Here is a 5,798-nt window from a genome sequence, read left to right as displayed (position 1 = left end):
TCCAACTCTTGATTTCAGCTCAGGTCATCATTTCATAGTTCATGAGTTCAAGCCCTGCGTTGGGTTCTGCACTGGCAGCACAGAGCCTGCTTGGGATTCTCTCTCTCTCTCTCTCTCTCTCTCTCTGTTCTTCCTGCTCTCTCTCTCTCTCTCTCTCTCTCTCAAAATAAATAAATAAACACATTAGAAAAAGAGAAAAGCCCAGGGGCACCTGGGTGGCTCAGTCGGTTGAGCGTCCGACTTCGGCTCAGGTCATGATCTAACGGTCCGTGAGTTTGAGCCCCACGTCGGGCTCTGTGCTGACAGCTCAGAGCCTGGAACCTGCTTCAGATTCTGTGTCTCCCTCTCTCTCTGCCCCTCCCCTGCTCATACTCTGTCTCTCTCTCTCTGTCTTTCAAAAATAAATAAACATTAAAAAAGAAAAGAAAAGCCCAAACCTGTAAGCAAACTTTATTGTTTGCTTATTATTGTTCACCTCTTGCTTATTGCTTATTGTTCACCTCTGTAACGTCCACTGTGGGTAGGGGCCACTGTGCTCCACGCGGTGACTCAGGGATCCAGGCTCCTTCCATCTCTGCTTCTGCATTTCAGCCTGAGGTCCCCTCCTGAACTGCATCAGCTCGGAAGGGATGCTCGTCACCTCCACTCACAGAACCAGTCGCGTGATCCCACCCGCCTGCAGGGGGGCCGGGAAGGGTAGCTTCCTGTGTGTCCTGGAAGAGTGAATAAGGAACAGCATTTCGTGAACACCTGGTACCATTTCTGCTGCAACTATCATCTTTTCTTTTCTTCTTCTTTTTTTTTTTTTTTTTTTAGTAATCACCGTAAGACCATTACTCTACATTCATTGGCTGAAATCACAAAAGATCTTCATAAGAGGAGGAAACTGAGGCCCATAGAGAGGTCCGGTAAGTTGCCTGAAATGACACAAGTAATAGCAGATCCAGAATTTAAACCCAGAAGTGCACGCACCCCAGATCTGTGCCTTTTACGCTCATGTGGCCAACCCTCGGACTCCAGGGGGGCTGCTGGGGTGACTGCCTTCCTCTTCAAGTGATGACATACGTACCAGTCTCTGCCCTAGTCGGCCTGTGGCGGCCACACCTGGATCCGTGAGCGGAAACACCGCCCGCCACCCCGGAAATCCCACACCGTGCATGCGACACCTCGCAAAAGACAATCGATGGCTCCTGACAATTTTTTCATTTAGCATGAAATATGGAAAGCATATTTTGATCTTTGGTTTTCTTCCATTTCCCATCTGTTCTTCATTAGGATTTCAAACTTAATAACCTAGAGTCAGCATCAACTTCAGAAGCCGATGCTCCTTGGAGGGTTTTTGTTGTTGTTGTTGTTGCAAGAGGGTGGGTGTTGTTTTTTTCCACTCCTGCTCCTGTCTGTTAGTCCGTCTGTTTATCTCACCCTTCCGGAGTCTATCCTTCTCATCCCAAAGGTGAAACTCACTTGTAGGTTGAAGCATGAGATCACTGACTGCATAATTTCCAGAACACTTGATTGATCCAGTGACCCTTCAGTTTCTCTCACTTGTGCCTAAAATCCCACCATTCAAGGACCTGTTCTTTAGCTTAAGAGGACCCTTTTCTTGGGGGGACCTGGGTGGCTCAGCCGGTTAAGTGTCTGACTCTTGGTTTTGGCTCAGGTCATGATCTCAAGGCTTCCTGGGTCTGAGCCCCACATCAGGCTCTGTGCTGGTGGTGCAGAGCCTGCTTGGGATTCTCTCTCCCTCTCTCTCTCTCTCTCTCTCTGCCCCTCCCCACTCATGCTGTCTCTGTCTTTCTCAAATAAATAAACTTAAAAAAATGTTAAAAAAAACATTTGAAAATGAGGACCCTTTTCTCTTGTCAAGATGCCCGAGAAAGGTCACCATGCCCCAGTACTATGCCTTTTCAGTGGCTGGGGGAAAATCTTGAAGTCCGCAGGTTTCAGAGGGGAGAGAAGGAACGCAGGGACCCAGAGGACACAGGGACAGTAGCAAGAGTATTGACCTGGGGTTGAGTCTCACATCTACCAACAAACCCCAGATATGGGCCTAACAAGCCATCCGACCTCTTTGACCTTTGTTTCTTCATCTATAAAATGGGGATGTATTAGATATTTCTTCCAGGGTCATCAGTGTGAATCAACAGAGAGGCCACAGACAACTGCCATTCACACGGTACTTTACAGCATAATAGGGAAAATATTTTGAAATATTAACTGAAGTTCTTTCTCTCTTTTCTTGTTAAAATTCTGTGCATTTATTTATGTTCTGTGGCCAGTCTTGTCTTTCAGGCAGCAGCCAGGCCATGCAACATTCATTGCCTTTGGGAAAGGGTGACACAGCAGAACGCAGATAAGGAAGAATCGAATTCTTGGCTTTTGAATTTTAAAAGCTGGCCAAGGACTGGGCATATGACAAAGGATTTGGAAAGATGTAAAACCCTGTATCTAAAACCAGGAGAGACTCCCTGGACTGTGGAGCAGAGTCAGGTGGGGAGTGAAGGGAACACACATATATCCCGAGAAAGGACAGAGAGGGCTTGAGGTCAGGAGGGAAATAGGGTGTCTGTAAGGTACCACGGGCCACACGTGAGCGAGGGCATCTCCACAGAAGCCAGGGGTAATTACACTGCGAAGAACCAGATGACCCTCATTCCTGATACCCCATGGGTGGCCGGTCTCCAAGATGGCGCCCAGCAAGTGTCCCCTCCTGGAATACAGCCCCTCCTGCAGCCTCCTCCTTCATTCAGTCAGGACTGTCTGTGTCATCAGTATTGTGCAGGACAGGTGACCTCTGAGGTGAGGGCACAAAGGGCTTTGCAGCTTCCACCTCATTCTCTTGGATCCCTGGCTTTGAGGGAAGCCATGTTGGGGGGACCCCAAGGAGCTCTGTGGAGAGGCCTGTGTAGAAAGACAGGAGATGCCCGCCAACAGCCGGGGCATCAGCCTCGTGAGTGGGCCCCCTTGGAAACAAAGCCTCCAGCCCCAGTCAAGCCTTCAGAGGAGCCTGCAGGCCCAGCTTATTATATCTGACTGCACCCTCCTGAAATCCTGGAGCTGGACCCTCCTCCAGCTCACAAATTTCCAATGTATAGAAACCACATGACCTAATCAATGTTTATTGTCATTTAAACAATTTTTTAATGTTTATTTATTTTTGAGAGCGAGAGGGGGTGAGGGGGGAGGAGCAGAGAGAGAAGGAGACACAGAATCCGAAGCAGGGTCCAGGCTCTGAGCTGTCAGCACAGAGCCTGACGCGGGGCTCAAACTCACGGACTGCGAGATTGTGACCTGAGCCGAAGTCGGCCGCTTAACCGACTGAGCCAGCCAGGCGCCCCAATGTTTATTATCATCTTAAGCCACTACGTTTGGGGGGTAATTTGTTAGGCAGTAAGTCACAACTGATGCATTCGAGCTGGCATAAGCCAGCTAAATTCTTGGGAATTTAGACACGATTCCAGAGAAAGGGGGCAGAAGATCCTAACTGGACTAGGCTTACATTTCTGCCACCTCGTGTGACACAGGCTTGCATAGAAATTAAACTCAGTTGCAGAAAAGTAAACTCCTATTTCTAGACTGCCTGAGATCCTAGATTTACCTGTTTTGCTGTGACCCATTCCAAAGGGTTTCCATGGCCTTTTCAGGATGCTGGGAATCTGGGGAAGCCAGGACAAGAGACGCTAGATTTTTGGGACAAGGCTGCCCTTTTCTGCAAATGGGAAAATAGGGTGATGAAGAGACAGACTCCCCCCCCCCAGTTCTGGAATTTGGGGACCACTCAGCCTGTGCGTTTGTCTCTTCCAGGCCCCCTCTTGCTCCTTGCTGCACCCCTTCCTGTGCACATGCACAAGCTCTGACAGACACCAGAGCCCTTCAGTTTGTCTTGTTAGAAAACCCTCGTGTTAAAGAGGCCATTAAAAAAAGAGGGAAAGATAAATTGCCCGCAGCTTCAGGGCCCAGGAGGAAAGGGGAGAGCAGGTAATGGAAAAAAAGGCCTGTGATTACAGGGCAGGGGTGGCCTAGGAGCCAGAGCAGGCAAAAACCTCCACTTGGAGATGTCAAAATATTTGAAAATTCTCTTCCTTTGGTGAATTGAGTTACCAAAATGTATTCCTCCCCCCCCCCCACTTTTTGCACACAGAGAAGAATCTGGAAGAGAGGTTAAGAGCACAGTTTCCAGCATCAAGCAAAGCTCAGCTCTGTCCCTTTATAGCTGCTGTCTGACCCCGGGCAAGTCTCTGAACCTCCCTGACCCTCAGTTTCCTCATCTAGACAGAGGGAGAATGATAAGCCTATAAAAATGGCCCACATCTTCCCTTGCCTTTGTACTCATGTCCTTTGCAGTGAGATTTTTACATCTCCTCCCATCTCGAGGTGTTTTTTTTTCTTCTCTTGATTCTGGGCTGTCCATTTGACTTATTTTGGTTGCTAGAAGGTGGGAGGCCAGTCCTGAGCCTACGTTCCAAGAGGCTTTGTTCACTCTGTTCTCTGATCCCCATAAGGAGAAGCTCAGGAAAGTCTGCTGGTGAACGAGATGCCACCCGAACCAGACACGGGCTGTCCCCGCTGAGGTCGTTCTAAAACACCTAGCACCTGGGTCAGCGCAGATGCATAAGTGAGCCAGCCAGTATCTGCCAGGACAGACCCAGAAAAGCGAAAGAGCCAGCTGACTCATAAACTCAGGGGTAGCAACGGATAAAAGTGTATAGGTTTAAGCCACTAGTGCTTGGGATGGTTTGTTACACAGCCACAGCTAACAGATACACCTGTGTCTTAAGGAGTTACTACAGGGAGGAGGCACAACAGTCGAAACAGCTAGCATTGGTGGAGTGCTGACTGCCTGCTACCTTGCCCAGGATGGACACGCATCATCTCAAAGCCTTGCAGACAGAAGAACAATAGAAGGCTGTGTTCCAGACCGTATCTGGAGGCCGTCGCGAGCACAGAGCCGTGGGAAGATCAGGAGGCAGCATCTCTGGGTACAGGGGTGCCACAGGGAATGAAATTAGGTCAGGAAAGGGATAAGGCACCGCAGGGGGTGCTCCACACTCTCCTCTCACCAGTGTGGCCCCTGGACCAGCACCACCAGAATCCCTTGTTGGGGATTCACCACTGAGCCCTTGCTGAAAATGCAGACTCTCAGGTCCCACCCTACTGAAGTCAGACCACCTGGCCCACTGCCATCGGGATCCCCGTTTTAACAAGATCTCCATGGGATTTTAAATTTGATTTGATGTTCAGGTTTGTCTAGAACATTGTTTTTTAAGCTACCTGCACTGAGGGGCCAGTATATTTTCCTTAATTCCCGTTGCATTGCAGAATGACGTTTTGGCAAAATACAGTAAAAAATGAATTGTAGAACTAGGAAATAAAAGATTAAAATGCATCCAAAATCCAGGCCTCTGCTTTTTTTATCATTTACATTCAACAGGCATGGAATTGCTATCTGTCAAAATGACTACAGAAGTTTCACTCACTCCCTTTCTCTGTACCTACCTCACTTGTGCACAGGTGACAAGCAGTTTGCCATGGGGCATGGGCTGCGAACCACACTTTGGGTAGCACAGTTCTGGAGTTCTCAGTGATAAAGATGTGTGGAGAGTACATGTTTTTAAAAAAATTTTTTTTAATGTTCATTTCTTAATGTATTTATTCATTAAAAACGTTTTTTAATGTTTATTTATTTTTGAGAGAGACAGAGCATGAGCGGGGGAGGGGCAGAGAGAGAAGGAGACACCGAATCCGAAGCAGGCTCCAGGCTCCGAGTTGTCAGCACGGAGCCCGATGTGGAGCTCGAA

The 5,798-nt window shown here is 48.4% G+C and overlaps 1 long non-coding RNA gene across 1 annotated transcript; it reads left to right on the top strand.

Annotated features, from left to right (window-relative positions):
* Window positions 1–816: 816 nt before the first annotated feature.
* LOC123381366 lies at window positions 817–5,386 on the top strand. The gene is made up of 2 exons (XR_006588250.1): window positions 817–908; window positions 4,779–5,386. It is a non-coding gene; the product is annotated as an uncharacterized LOC123381366 (long non-coding RNA).
* The last annotated feature ends 412 nt before the right edge of the window (window positions 5,387–5,798 follow it).

Source organism: Felis catus, chromosome D3 (genome assembly GCF_018350175.1).
Source record: "Felis catus isolate Fca126 chromosome D3, F.catus_Fca126_mat1.0, whole genome shotgun sequence".
NCBI classification, from domain to species: Eukaryota; Metazoa; Chordata; class Mammalia; order Carnivora; family Felidae; genus Felis; species Felis catus.
Note: the sequence above shows the minus strand (reverse complement) of the source record. Positions and strands in the feature narration are given on the sequence as shown.